The sequence below is a fragment of the Dasypus novemcinctus genome, chromosome 15 (genome assembly GCF_030445035.2).
Source record: "Dasypus novemcinctus isolate mDasNov1 chromosome 15, mDasNov1.1.hap2, whole genome shotgun sequence".
In the NCBI taxonomy this organism is placed as follows: Eukaryota; Metazoa; Chordata; class Mammalia; order Cingulata; family Dasypodidae; genus Dasypus; species Dasypus novemcinctus.
The window spans coordinates 1961279-1977200 of record NC_080687.1 but is presented as its reverse complement, the minus strand read 5'-3'; the positions used below and the strand labels follow the sequence as shown (position 1 = coordinate 1977200).

The 15922-nt window shown below is 37.2% G+C and overlaps 1 long non-coding RNA gene across 1 annotated transcript in view; it reads right to left on the bottom strand.

The window, feature by feature from the left end:
* Positions 1–15922, bottom strand: part of LOC111764022 (uncharacterized) — a 72346-nt gene that overhangs the window by 10918 nt on the left and 45506 nt on the right. Inside the window, exon 2 of the long non-coding RNA XR_002796737.3 lies at positions 13366–13460. This is a non-coding gene — a long non-coding RNA (uncharacterized lncRNA). The remainder of the gene's footprint in view (positions 1–13365; positions 13461–15922) is intronic.

Sequence of the window (15922 nt, the reverse complement as noted above, 5' to 3'; positions counted from 1 at the left end):
CACGAGGTCAAATTTTATCACCTTTTCATTCTATGGATCTTACTTTTGATGTCAAATGTAAGAATTGTTTGCCTAGCCCAAGATCCAGAAAATGTTCTCCTACATTATTTCTAAAAGTGGTAAAGCTTTACATTTTATACTAAGTCTGTAATCCATTTGGGGCTAATTCTGTGTATAAGGTGTGCAGTTTTGGCTGAAATTCGTCTTGCTATTGATTTCCAGTGGCTCCAGCACCATTTGTTGAAATGACTGTCCTTCCTCCATGGAATTACTTGTTCTCATTTGTCAAAATCAGTGGGGCACATCTGTGTGGGCTCTACTGACAGAGTCCCTGTCCTGTTCCATGTCTCTGCTCCTTGCCAACACCACACAGTCTCCATTACTGTAGTTCTGTAATAAGTTTGAAATCTGTTAGACTGATTCCACCTGCTTTATTCTTCTTTGTCAAATTATTTTAATACTCTAGGGTCTGTGTCTTTTCATATAAATTTTAAAATAAGTTTGTCTATGTCTGCAAAAACCACTGCTGGAATTTTTGTAGAAACTGCATTAAACCTACAGGTCATTTTGGGGAGAATTGACATCTTCCTTTTTTGTACCTTCCAATCCATGAGCATGATATATCTCTCCATTTGTTGTGGAATTTAAGAGAAGTTCAATTATTTGAGTATAGAGAGGCCAGGACTCAGGAATGATTTTGAGAAGGAAAAATGGTTTATTGACGGCTGGCCGGACTCGGGAGCTTTCAGTTTGAATCCCGAGCCCTCAACAAGATTTTCAAACAACTTTTATACAGAGAGGAAAGGCCAAATGGTCCCTTTGTTTCAGTTCTCAATAGGCTTCAATTAGCATATATCTTCCACATCTTAGGTAAGCTTTTAGCATGGACTCCAGACATTCTAGATAAGCCTTTAGCGTATTTGGTAAAGTTTATAGCCCTTGCATTGTTAAACATTTCCTGGGACTGGAGCCGCTGCCAGTCCCTAAGGGCAGGACTGCAGCCTCTTACCGTTCCACACCCACAAGTCAAACAACTTAGTTATCTCTGAAGAGACAAAGAGCCTTCCACCCATAGCCCACATCATTCCCCCCCTTTTGCCAAAGTTTACTTGCTAAGCTTTGGCATAATTATTGTTGGAGCTATGAGGTGGATGGCTGTTTGTTGTCTTGATTGATTATTTATCAGTCTTTAGTACAGCATCCAGGACTGTTTTTAGAAGTTTAGAACTTTTCATTCTGGACAGCAGAATCTTGGGCAGGGGCCTCCCGCAGTTATTCTGCTGCCACTGGCACTCACGTGGATTTCCAGTCAGGTTCCAGATCCATCTATTACTTTTATTTTACTCTTAAAGAGTTTACACCTTTAATTTAAAAAAGGGGTGCTGAAGGGAGATGATCTCTTTTCTGTAACTGCTTCCTGCTGGCCATGGGCTGTAGTCATTGCCTAATAAGGTGTAAAACTCTTTAATTTATTCTAACTGGAGGAAGATGGATCTGGCATTCTGTACGAAGTTGGATGAATTTTTCATATGGTTAATAAGATGTTCACTCTGAAAGAAACAAACTTAATTAAAAATTTGGAATACCTGTTTTTAAAAGAGGACACATTGGATTACAGAGGTAGACAAGGTTAGGTGCCTATAAAGATGGCATTCCTTAAAAGCTGGTGGAAACAGCATATATATTCTTTTTTTAAGTTATCCATCTTTAGAGAGAAATTGCAACAGACACTTAGCTTTGTCTGAAGACACATTCCAAGCTGTTCAATGATTGACACTCATTCGCTCTGTCAGATGCTCCTGGTGAACTAGCACTCCTTGGGCAACTGGCTTCACTCAGGATTAGAACACTAATTTGGAAATACTCTTAGTTTTCACCTGTGGGAGTGATCAGAACTACAGAATAAAGATTTTTACACCTTGGTTTTCATTGTACAATTTCTAGCAATTTTGACTTGTTCAATAGGTGACTCACCATCAGCAAGCAAGCCTCACTTTTGCTACACAGCAGAATACAGCAGAATATAGAAGTTGACTGAGACTGGCTGAGACTGCCACCTTATTCTATAGACATGTTATTAACTGTTTAGAAAATGATTTTACCAGGAATTTAACATGTCTAATATACTTCTGCACTTGATCCAAAATAGAAAAGATAACATTACAATTATTAGGCATATATTTAGTACAGGATAAAAGTGCAGCACTTAATATTAACTAATGTATTACTTAATGCATAAGGATTCAGAGTTGCAATTATTAGTTTTGAGTTTCAGGTTTGTAATACTTTACATATTATCTCTCCATGAGAGCAGGCCATAATGCCAATTGTGTTTAAGTTTTACTTACAGTATCCTGGTATCATGGCTCCACTTAGCATGTTCTTCAACGCAGTGAGCAAGTTGCAGCATCCTTCATCTTAGAGAGATTTTCCAGTATTCTACTAGCCTGGTGCATAGTGCTCTCTGGCACCATGGAACAGTGCCAGTCTGGAAGCGATATCCATTGTACACTTGGCTGTACCGAGTCATTATTGGCTGCAGGAGCTTGAAACTGCAATATAGTTTCCACCAACTTCAGGAGCAGAACCAGAGACTGATATAGCACATATTTTTAATTGAGGGGTCAGTGACCAGCCTAGCCAATAACTCACATGGAGAGGCCACCTGTAATGTATACAAGGCCTGGTTCGAATGCACAAGAGTTTGACAATGTTAAAGTTTATTCCTTGTTTTATATATATTTTAAACAACTTAACGCAATACATATATCAAATGACTATTTACTTACACAATTTTACTATGAAGATAACAGTAAGTACTTTACTTTAGTAATAGAGGAAAAATATTATTTTTCATTGTTAGAATGAAAACAGAATATTTCCAATAGAACCAAGACAACTTTTTATTACCATTTACTTAAATGTGTATTTTGCAGTGGCCTTCAGACAGGTTTATTATCATGAAGTTATTTCTGCTACCAATACCAATCTAAGTTTCTTTAGTTAACAATGACTTCTACAACTAGAACTATTTAAACATTTTCAGTTTGGAAGATGTTTTACAAACTCTTTATAATTGACTATAACCACATTGACTAGCCACCTCATGTTTAAATAAACTTACTAAATTACAATTACCAATGAAAGAAATTTACTCTTTATTTAAGAGAGCATATCTACAATCTTTTTCCTTTAGCCTAATTTCACCAATGTGAACTTACAATTTTCATTACTGTAAAGATTTTGTACATATAATGTTAATTTAGTTTATAAATTAACTATGGGAGATTACACTCAAGTTAAATAAAATTGAAACCATAATAGTTTATGCAAGGAATGTTCTCTTTTTCCCTTACAGGAAGCTAAAAACTTCTTTAAGTTATGAAAATTATTAAATTAAAAGCATACTGACTACCAGGTTTTAAAACACATGCATACTGACTACCAGGTTTTAAAACACATTACACAATTAATTTTTTTTAAATCATAACCCAGGAAAGATCTCTCCATAGTTTTTATGGACTTTCCTTTACTTACTGAAATTTGCTAATAGAGCCACTAGTTACCTTTATTTCGTTGGAAAGAAATCTTCTGGAAGAAATTAAGGCTCACCAGATTGTGGGGAAGAAAATAATTTATTCTCAATCTTGCAAGAAGGGGTGCAGAGCCAGATATGGCTGGTGCCACGAACAAAGAAAAATGACACAATTTATACCCCTAAGCCTAGCATGCAAGCTCTTCCTGTTTTTCCATAGATTGGATACTTCAGAAGTTACAGTTTATCTGAGATTTAACTTTCCCACGCAAAAGTTTGATTTAACTGCTTCCTCTATCACATTCCAACCATTTTAGTTTTTACCTGCTCCCCCCTTTTTCAAATAAGGAATAGAATTTAGTGCTGAAATGGCACCGACTTAGTTAGCTCCTTCTTGGGCATCCTTCCACTGCCCATAGGACTGGCCTAAACTGGTCTCCTCCACTGCTGTCCAACCCGGGAGTGGGAGACTGAGGCAGCAGGCCGCCAGGTTACATCAACATTTTTCTTATGTGAAAATTAACCTAATCTTTGTTTTTTTGTTTTTTTTTTGCAATTTATGGCTGACAAAGGTTTAAACTGGGAAATTACCAGGCAAACTGATTCTTAATTCCCTAGCCTAGTAGATAGGTTTAATCTGCCACACCTAGTCTTGCCTTAAAAGCTCTTGCAAAGAGGAGGCCCTTTCCCAATTGTTTCCATAATCAGATTTCTATGACTTTTTCATCCTGCTTAGTTCAATTTGGGCTTTAAGAATATTTATAAATATAACTGCATATTTAATTTTTAACAATTTGAATAGACCTCTTTTAAGAATTTTTATTTGTTAATTTGATATTATCCTGATGTATGAAGACATACATTGAGCTTTTTTTTTTAAATGGGCAGACACAAAGAGTTAGACACAAACACAACTCATTGATATTACTTGTAATTTGCATTATTTTATATACTGTTTAGCTTAATTAATTAGGGGTCCAGAAATGCATATTACTTATATAACTGCATATTTAACCTCAACAATTTGAGCAAATAGGCAGACATGAATAGTTTGACACAACAACATGACTTTAGTTACTTTAAACTTTTCAAAGACTTTTGAAACTCTTCTTAATTTGCACTATGACCATGCAGTTTACCACAAGAATTTTCTTTCTTACTTAATGGATTGTAATAACCAAAATGTTCTCAATGCCTTAGCACCATTTTGTTTTAGAACTTTATATTTTACTTTGAAATTAGCAGAATTTTGGATAAGCAACAAGATTAATTTTATATATATTTACTGAGGCTATTTGAAGCCTCAGGGAGACAGACTGCTTTCTCTCATGAATTGCCACTCTTAGGAACACTGACCGTCAAGGCAGGAGACTTCTCCCCCTCCACCCCCCTTTTTGATTTTGGAGATAATAAAACTCCAGTGGCCATTTAACCTTATTCTATCAGGCAGCAATTTATTTAGTTTACACTTGAATTCATGAGAGAAAGGGTTACTAATACCAGGAGAGGAGACAGTGATGTCCCATCTCTTCTCAATTATGAAATAACCATAGGCAAAGGCAAAGGGTGAGGTTAGGCTTGAAGTAACCATAAACAAAGTTAAGGTTAGTGTAGAATTTACACTTAAATAATAGTTTCAGGCTAAAGTCACCCAGCTATAATCTCAGTTATTGTCTTTCCACTGTTTTATAATATAAATGCATTTATAAATGATTTTAACTCTTAGTTACAGTTTTTATTAATTTTTTTAAAACCTATTAATTTTATAACACCTTTAAATACCTTTCATTCAACTTATAACATATTAAATGAACTTAACCATTACTTTAATTTTTCCTTTAAAGTAAAAGAATAAATCTCTTGCAGTTAGTTTGAAATAAAAGGCTACTTTTCAGGATTTGATTTCTAGAACATAAAATGTTCTTTTAAAAGAGGTAAGACTCTTCTTCAAACATTGAGGATATGATGAGGTTAAAGCACAAGAAGCTATTGATAAAAGATTTTCTTTGTATATTGATCTTACTCAATTTAATCATAAAAATTTTCCTTCCACAAACCTTCTACACTTTCAGTATTCATTCAGGTTCTGTCCCACACTCTACTCTTTCCAATAATCAATCATTTTATCTTAGGACAAAATCATCTTCTGTTTCCTTAACAATAACACACTCCATATATCCCACATACTAAGTTACCAGGCAAACTTCTTACAACATATAATTGCCATTAATACTAAACAAGTTTGTTAAAATAATGAACTTTTCTTCACTTTAAATACTTAGTAGCATGTAATACCAGAAACAGTTTTTTGGAAGCAAGTTGGCAGGTGAGATTGGCTGCCGAATAAGTTTGTTATAAAATTGCCTTTTATTATTATTATTATCAATTCAGTTTTGTTAAATAATGACTTTCTGCAATTAGCCACTTAAATACCTTAAACAATGCTTTGTAGAACTTTTATAATTATTTATACCCTTAAGACAGATTTTACCTTCACAGAACACATTCTCTTACTTAAGGTTACTACAATACTTTCTAAGAACCTGAGCAGAATGCAAATGTATTTTGGCTTTGACACCCTAAGGAGGGAACTTTACCGCATTTATTCTGATTCTGCTTTTCACCCTCTTCACTTCCCCCTCCTTCCAGGCAGTCAGGCGCACAACAAACAGGAATGCGGCTTATGAATAGAAGGGTGGACTCACTGGAAAGGGGCAAGCCGCTCCCCCCTTTCCAGCTTTCAGCCAAAATGGGCAGACAGAACCTACTCAAATTTGGCAACTCTCCCAGGGACCCAGCCACCCTGACTGGGACATCCCCAACAAACTTGGGTGCGTGGCGCGGACACAGATGGCCTCCAAGCCCCGGCAAAGGGCCAGAACAGAGACAAGACAGCAGAGCATGCACAAACATCTAGACTCCACAAACAGCCAGACTCCTCAGCTTTTGCCCCAGAATCATTTCACTCCCTTGCCAATGGCAAGGGAGGGCTCCAGCTCAGCTGTAATTCCACTTTACATAAGGACACAACTCCAACACTAGCCTTGAGCTGACACAGACAGAAGCACAAAGGTCACTAATCTGACCCACAAGTTTATATATTTATTTTCACCATGGCTGCCCCCACAGCCATCACAAACCTCAGAACACTTAACATTTGGTATAAAGCGAATTCATTCACAAATTAGCACCATAACAAAAGATTTCAGCTAGACTTTTCCACTGTTTAAACTTTACACCCAGACCAAGCTCCACCAGAAAAGCCGATCCATTTTCCTGTAACCAAGTTTTGTTTCCCTTAATCTAGACCAATTTCCAGGACATTAGGACTTGAACCTATAAATAGCCCTTCCTATTAAAATCGAGACTCCACTCCTTTAGTGGATATAAGACCAGTACCAGATTCTAACATGCAGTTAGACAAACCCAAAACACCAGGGCTTTTCCCCGGTTTTCCTCCAAGCCTAGAGAGAACGGCTTCCCCCCAGCCTTCTGGGGCTACTAGGGTTCTCTCGGGAGGTGATCAGCCTCCCCTTCCTAGCAATTAAAGCTAGGGCCTTCCAGACTGTGCTCACCCGGGGAGTCTTACCTTCTTCCATGTTCGGAGTTCTTTTTCGTTCCCAGAATCTTTCTCTTCAGACCTTCCATTGCCCTCGATTTTTGTCGGGAAGATTCTGGTGGAGCCCACATCTTTTCTGGATTAAATTTAATCCAGGGGCGCCCAGATTTGGGGTTCACCCGAGTCCTCCCGGCTTCCTCGGGGATTTGGAAGGGGCAGCAAAATGCTACCGTCTCTGGCCTTCATTTGTAGTCCCACCAGAGTAGCCAAAAAAGTTGTGGAATTTAAGAGAAGTTCAATTATTTGAGTATAGAGAGGCCAGGACTCAGGAATGATTTTGAGAAGGAAAAATGGTTTATTGACGGCCGGCCGGACTCAGGAGCTTTCAGTTTGAATCCCGAGCCCTGAACAAGATTTTCAAACGTCTTTTATACAGAGAGGAAAGGCCAAATGGTCCCTTTGTTTCAGTTCTCAATAGGCTTCAATTAGCATATATCTTCCACATCTTAGGTAAGCTTTTAGCATGGACTCCAGACATTCTAGATAAGCCTTTAGCGTATTTGGTTTTTGCATTTCCCTTAAATACTTAAAGTTTATAGCCCTTGCATTGTTAAACATTTCCTGGGACTGGAGCCGCTGCCAGTCCCTAAGGGCAGGACTGCAGCCTCTTACCGTTCCACACCCACAAGTCAAACAACTTAGTTATCTCTGAAGAGACAAAGAGCCTTCCACCCATAGCCCACATCACATTTATTTAAGTTGTCTTTGGTTTCTTTGATCTGCTTTTTAAATGTTCAGCATAGAGATTTAGCATATTTTATTAAATGTATTCTTAAGTACTTCATTTTCTTTCTATTTATTGTAAATGGTATTGTGGTTTTCTTTTCAGTTTCTGCATGTTTCTTTTTAGTATGTAAAAAATGCGTTTTTTTGTGTGTTGATCTTGAAGTCTACAAACTAACTTATTAGTTCAAGGAGATGTTTTTGCACTTAGATTAGCTGGGATTTGCATATGTGCCATCTGCAAATAGGGGCAGTTCTTTTTCTTCCTCTCCATTGTGTCTGTCCTTTACGTCTTTTACCTGCCTTACTGCAGTGACTAGAACTTCCACTATTATGTTGAGTGAGAGCGATGAGAGCAGACTTCCTCATGTTTTTTAGGGGGAAGCACTCCATTTTTCACCATATATGTGTGAAATTAGCTGTAGGTTTCCTGTATTTGCTTTTTTATCAATTTGAGGAAGTTCCCCTCTATTCCCAGTTTAAGATTTTAAATAATTATTCTGAGCAAATTTGAAATAGTAAGAACCTCCTTGCCTAATATTTATTAAAACCTGAAGCAAACAATAAGCTTAATGGCTAAAACACTCTCAGTTTCAATTTGTTCTGAAATCCTTGCTAATATATTAAGTCAAATAGAAATGAACAAAAAGTTCAGGATAGAACAACTTTTTCTATGAAGAATAAAACAAATTAATACAAATTCCTGACTTTCTTCTTTAGAATTTTGTGGGTTTTTTTAAAAAGAGTGAGCCAGCTTCTCTGAAAGCTTGACTACCTTAAAAGAATTACAAATAAAATGAATGAATGAATAAAACTCATTATTCAATGGTCAAAAAAAAAAAAGTTTAAAATTTTGTAAGGAAAAGAACAAATTGTCCTTATATGAAGATAGCAGCACTCTCTACAAAGAAAATCCAAGAGGTATGAAAGATGAATTCTTAGAACTAATAACAGAATGAGGTTTTCAAACAAGATCTTTATACAAAAATCAAAGGGAGCAGATGTGGCTCAAGCAGGTAGGTGCCTGCTTCCCACATGAGAGGTCCCGGGTTGCGTTTCCAGTGCCTCCTAGAAAAAACAAAAACAAGCAACAAATTAAAAAAATGAGGAAACCAACTCAGGGAAGCCAGCATGGCTCAGTGTTGAGTGCTGGCTTCCCTCAAATGAGGTCCTAGGTTCAATCCCCAGCCCCCAGTACCTAAAAAAAGAAAAAAAATCAACAGTATTCTTTTACACTAACAGCAATCAATAAGAATACAGAATTTTAAAAAGATATCATTTCCAACAGTAACAGAATTTGTTAGAAACCTAGGAAAATATCTTTTTAAGAAAATGAAATGTTATAGGAACAAAAGGAAAATAGAAATCCTATTCTAAAATACATTGGAAATTTTGCATGCACATGCAACAGACATATAAATCAGTTGAGAATATCTGTTCATTATTAAAGTACGGGCACTTATCAGCAACATGAGAAAAAGCAGATATTTTAGCTTACATTAACAGAAGTCCATTCCAAATATAAGAAGATATTAAGGTTATAAAGCAATCTTCAACACTTTCAGGGGAAAAATATTTTTAGGACAGTATTTTTAGGACAGTAGGAAATTTTTCTTGATCCAAATTTTAAAAGCAAGATAAGAGATGAAAAACAAAGCCACTATAACAAAAAGTTAATTGCTCAAGCTGATGCAGAACTTGTATGAATCTTAACTGTTTATCATCAATTCTATGGAGAAAATTAAGAAATACAAAGAAATAATTAGGGTAAAAATGATTTTAGTTCATTTGAAAATGCTGATATTTTTAAAAGGTTAACAATAATATCAGATGATTTCTTAACCTTCACAAGCCCTGATCACAAAATAATGTTGGTTGGCAGTTTTTACTAATTCTATGTGTAAATTTTTCTTTAAGAAATTAACACTAAGCATCACAAAAATAATTACCAATATTATTTTAGCATGAGTCACAAAATTCTTAATAGAACCATAGAATATTACAGAATAGATTATATATGCAAAATTTCAAAAATGTTTCAAATAGTTTAAGACCTATTTTTATTCTTAAAATAATAAGTAATATAACAAACACCATTTGATTCTACTATATTTTGTCCAACTGATTTGTTCCCTTAAAAAACAGAAAATGAGGCAATTATCCAGAAGAAAATGAAGCTTCTAAAACTGAGCATATATAACACAGAATAACTAAAAATGTACCCCTAGCTTTTACTCTGTAACTGAAGAGAGTAACAGAAAACACTGCTTACAAACTAATTACATACTTTTCTACGATACCATTTTTTTAAAAATGTAAGTCCCATCTGGCCTAACATCTGCAAAATCCCTATAATTAAAGGAGAAAGAAATAAACATAGTTGAAGTTATTCAAAGATTTTGCACGCGTCACTAAAAATGTTATAAGCTTCAAATCTGACTGTAACTGGGGAGTCTATAGGAATTATGCATTGTTGAAAATGGAGTTACAAAATTTTGTGGTTAAAATTATGCATACTTGATTTTTAGCTCACAAACAAAACTTTTGGTTTCTTTCATTGCTTATTATAAACTTGATTGTGTAACTATCGCCTGCATCTTTCTATTGGCCTGATGAGTCAAGCACGGCTAACATAAAATACTAGGTTTCTAACAACTGAACTGACAAAAGAAACTATTCAGCTAGCTGATGTGATGAAACGCATTCATTTTTTTCACACATTTTAAGTATATTTTATTTGGCACAACACATTTTTCAGGACTATTCTGGATTCTGGTGAGCAGCTGTGAAGAAGACATTAGGGTCCCTGCTTACGTGACGCTTATTGTTTATTTTAAAGTTTTAGCTCCAAGCTGTGAAAGAGTCAGACTCTAGGATCATGCCAACTAGCAGGTATCACAATCCCTTCCTTCTGTCCTGCAGTGAAAAGGAATATCATCCACCCCCAGGTTTCCATTTGCTTTAACCCCTCAAAGAGCTGAAATGGTTGGGACAGAGTGACACCACGTCCTCACTGACACAGGCATTAAAAGAATGAAGAGCAGGCCAAAGAAGTGTGTCTGATTCTGGCAAATTGTGTGGAAACCTGTGTGTGCAGTTTTGGGTCCCTCAATAACATTATTCCATTTTGTGTTTTAGGTAAAAATTCTCATGCATTTCCTATATAAGCTAAGCAAGAATCCCAGGCACATTGAAATCCTCTTGAAATTAGAGGGGAATTAAATAATTTAATCCTCTTTATTTTTTTTAAAGATTTATTTTTTATTTCTTTTCCTGCCCTCCCACCCCCCAGTTGTCTGCTCTCTGTGTCCATTCACTATGTGTTCATCTGTGTCCACTTGCATTCTTGTCAGCAGTACTGGGAATCTGTGTCTCTTTTTGTTGCATCATCTTGCTGCATCAGCTCTCCGTGTGTGCGGTGCCACTCCTGCGCAGACCACGCTTTTTTGCACAGGGCGGCTCTCCTCATGGGGCACACTCCTTGCAGGTGCGACTCCCGTACGTGGGGGACACCCCTGTTTGGCACGGCACTCCTTGTGCACATCAGCACTGCACATAGGCCAGCTCACCACACAGGCCAGGAGGCCCTGGGTTTGAACCCTGGACCTCCCATATGGTAAGTGGATGCTCTATCAGTTGATCCAAATCCACTTCCCCATTTAATCCTCTATAAAACACCACAAGGTGAATATGATTATTATCAGAACTTTGTATATAAAAAACTGAGGCAAAGAGAAGCTGGCATTTGGCTGAACCATGATTTGAATCTAGACTGTCACGCTCTAGAGCTCAAGGTCTCGACCACCAAACCCTCAGCCTTTCACAAACTCAAGGAGATGTGTGTCCTGGCACTTCAGTGGACTTCATGGGAGATACCAAAGACATTTCTTTTTTTTCTGCTCCTGGTAAAATTTTTTTAAAAACATAAAACTTTGTTATAATATTCAAACTTTGCTAAGCTTATGGTCAAACAATTTTTAGAAGTAATAGTGGGTGAGCAAAATAAATTCTGCAACTCTAGTTTCTAACTGAAAAAAAAACCTTGTGACTTTTTTCTTCTCCCAGTCATGGGAAATCTGTTTGATGGTTTACTGAGTTTCAAAATATCTTGAAGACTGTCAAATGCACATTTGACTTCCAGAAGGGTGGAGTGAGGAACTCATAAATAAGTCCCTACATAAAAGCAACAAAAACATCAGGAAAATTTGTCAATGTCTACTTTCTGGAACTCGAAATTAACCAAAGGCTTTCAACAGTCTGAAGAGCATTTATTCAAGAAAAACTGCTGGGCCTAGGTGAGAACAGTGGGGTATGGGGCATTATAATTTGATCTATTTCCATCCCCAACTCCTCACATCTAGAGTAGCCATGAAATCTGGCAGCCCTGCAACAACTAAGCTGTGAAAACAGCAGCCTTCCTGCCACACAGGGGAAATCAGTTTGGGCTCCTAAGAAAGCCCTATCCTCAGAACACTGCCACTGTTCAACCTTTCTCACAGTTCCCTGGGAAAGCCCTATTTACAGGACGTGGATGATATTTGACCTAACTTTCAGCTGACTCTATGGGGAAAACCCTAGCCTCAGGAAAACTGCTGGAAAAAATTCAAAGACAAATGTTTAATATCACAACTCAGTGTGGCTGTAATACCAGTTGGGGCAAACAAGAGACTGGCCTGGAAGATCTGGAGAACAAAATGTCCACAGGGGTCTCTGGAAAGCTCTGACATATTCCTAGTCACCCGGAGGACTGCATATATGTGCAGAGAGGGGGACATGCCAGGAAAGACTTGGGGAGGCCTCAATCTGCCACTGTTGGCTGATCTTGTGCCCCTTCACAAACTGGAAGGAAAGTCAAAGGCAGAGTTTTAAACTGCCTGAGTGTAGATGGTGTGGCCCAATACAAACACACAGAGCCTCTCAAGGAAAAGAGAAAGGCATATTGCCTCCCAGCATTCGGTGCAATCTCTGACCAATCATTACACGATCACTAAACTAGCTTGGCAGATACTTCAGCATCACACACTAGAGTAATACAGTTCTTACAGAATTGATCTAGGAAAGATCTAAGAGAGACCCTAAACGTATGGACAGGAACAGCAACAAAAATCACAACAAAAATGGCAAAAGACAATAATCCTGGGGAATGGGAGTGGGGAATCTGATTTTCAGTTTCCATACTCTATTATCAAAAAATATTTAGTTTTCAACAAAAAATTACAAGACAGCCAAAAGAAAAAGAAATTGTGGCCCCCCAATTTAAAAAAGTAGTTGATAGAAACTCTCCCTGACAGGGCCCAGATGTTGGGCTTACTAGACAAAAAACTTAAATCAATTATTACAGATATGTTCAAAACTAAAGGAAGTAATATCTGAAGTATTAAAGGCAAATATGACAATATGTCTTACCAAACAGATAATATCAATCAAGTGAAAGGAAATATGAAAAAAAAAAAAAAAATAACAACTCTGGAGTTAAAGAGTACAATACCTGAAATGGACTCAACATTGGCAGGACACAATGGCAGATTTCAGTGGGTAGAATGAAGAATCAGCAAACTTGAAGACAGGTCAATTGAAATGAGTCTAAGGAACAGAAAAGAAAAAATTAATGAGTAAATGAACAGAGCCTCAGAGACCTATGTGGCACCAGTAAGCATACCAATATCTATATATATTATGTGAATCCAAGAAAAAGAGGAGCAAGTGAAAAGATCAGGAAGAATATTTGAAGAAAATATGATTGAAAACATCCCAAATGTGATGAAAAATATTAACATACATGTCCAAGAATCTCAATGAACTCCAAGTAGGATTAATTCAAGGAAATATGCACTTAGGCACATTGTAGTCAAACTGTCAAAAGCCAAAGATAGAGAATCTGGAAAGCAGCAAGACAAAAATGCCTCATCATGTGCAAGCAGTCTTCAATAAAATAAACAGCAGACTTCTAATCAGAAGACAAGAAGGCCAGGAGACGGGGGGATGACAAATTCTAAGTGCTGAAAGAGAAGTTTATTAACCAATAATTCTATATCCAAAATGTATTTCCCAAAAATGAAAAAGAAATGAAGACATTCCCAGATAAGCAAAACCTAAGAAAATGCGATCACTAAGCTGACCTGTTCTAAAAGAAATACTATAAGGAGTTCTTCAGGCTGAAATGAAAGGATACTACATGGAAATTGAAATTCACAGTAAAAAACAAACAGCACAAGTAATTATAGCTATTAGTTTGGTGCAAAAGGAATTGCAGTTTTGGACCGTGAATTTTAAATCATTGTAACTAGGCTCAAACACATCTTTATTAATCAAAATAGGAACCATTACAATCAACACATTTTTGCCAATAAGAAATAAGTTTGTTAATTCCTATAGCATAAAAATTCATGCTTCAGAATTCAATGAACTCTTGGAAAGCATTTTCTGCATTCTGCTGGTTGTGGAAGTGTTTTCCCTGAGAAAAGTTTTCAAAATGCTTGAAGACGTGGTAGTTGGTTGGCAAGAAGTCAGGTGAATACGGCAGATAAAGCAAGACTTCGTAACCTAATTCGTTCAACTTTTGAAGTGTTAGTTGTGTGACATGCAGTCTGGCATTGCTGTGGAGAAGAATTGGACCATTACTGTTGACCAATGCACGTGCAGGCATTGCAGTTTTCAGTGCATCTTACTGATTTGCTGAGCATACTTCTCAGATGTAATGGTTTTGCCAGGATTCAGAAAGCTGTAGTGGATCAGACCAGCAGCAGACCACCAAACAGTGACCATGGCCATCTTTTGGTGCAAGTTTGGCTTTGGGGAGTGCTTGGAACTTCTTCTCAGTCCAATCACTGAGCTAGTCATCACTCGTTGTCATATAAAATCCACTTTTTGTCACACGTCACAACCTGATCAAGAAATGGTTCTGGGAAGCGGATATGGCTCAACTGACAGAGCGTCCATCTACCATATGGAGGGTCCAGGGTTCATTCCCCAGGGCCTCCTGACCCATGTGGTAAGCTGGCCCACGTGCAGTGCTGATGCGCACAAGGAGTGCCGTGCCATGCAGGGGCACGCCTGCGTAGGGGAGCCCCACACACAAGGAGTGCACCCCACAAAGAGAGCTGCCCCACGTGAAAAAAGCGCAGCCTGCCCTGGCACCGCGTACATGGAAAGCTGATGCAGCAAGATGACACAACAAAAAAAGAGACACAACTTTCCAGTGCTGACGGATAAAGCAAGTGCACACAGAAGAACACATGGCGAATGGACACAGAGAGCAGAAAACGGTAGGGGGGGGGCGGAGATAAATAAATAAATCTTAAGAAATGGTTCATTGTTGTTGCAGAGAATAAAAGATGACGACACTTCAAAACAATGATTTTTTAATTTTCAGTCAGCTCATGAGGCATCCACTTATTGAGCCTTTTTACCTTTCCAATTTGCTTCAAATGCTAAACAACCATAGAATGGTCAACATTGAGTTATTTGGCAACTTCTCATGTAGTTGTAACAGGATCAGTTTTGATGATTGCTCTTAATTGGTCATTGTCAACGTCAGATGGCTAGCCACTGTGCTCCTCAACTTCAACTCCTTTGAAAAATTCCTTTGCAAAAACTTCTTGAACCACCATCGCTTTGTATGTTTGTTAGCAGTTTCTGGCCAAATGCATTGTTGATGTGAATTGTCTCCACTGCTTTTCGACTGTTTTTGAACTCAAATAAGAAAATCACTAGAATTTGCTTTTTGTCTAACATCATTTCCATAGTCTAAAATAAATATAAAATAAACAGAAAGTAATGTCATTGCAAAAAAACATAAAGTGAGAAATGCACATTAAAATGATGTATAACATAACCACATTTATTTAAGAATGTATGTCAATACCAAATGGCAGATTTCAACAATGCAAAACCACAATTACATTTGCACCAACTTAAGGTATGTATAATACTAATACATTATAAATGCATTTTTATTTTTTTTCTCCTATCTGGTTTAAAAGGCAGCTGCCTAAAGTAATGGCAATTAACTATATTGATAGGCTTATTTGTATGGCAATAATAGC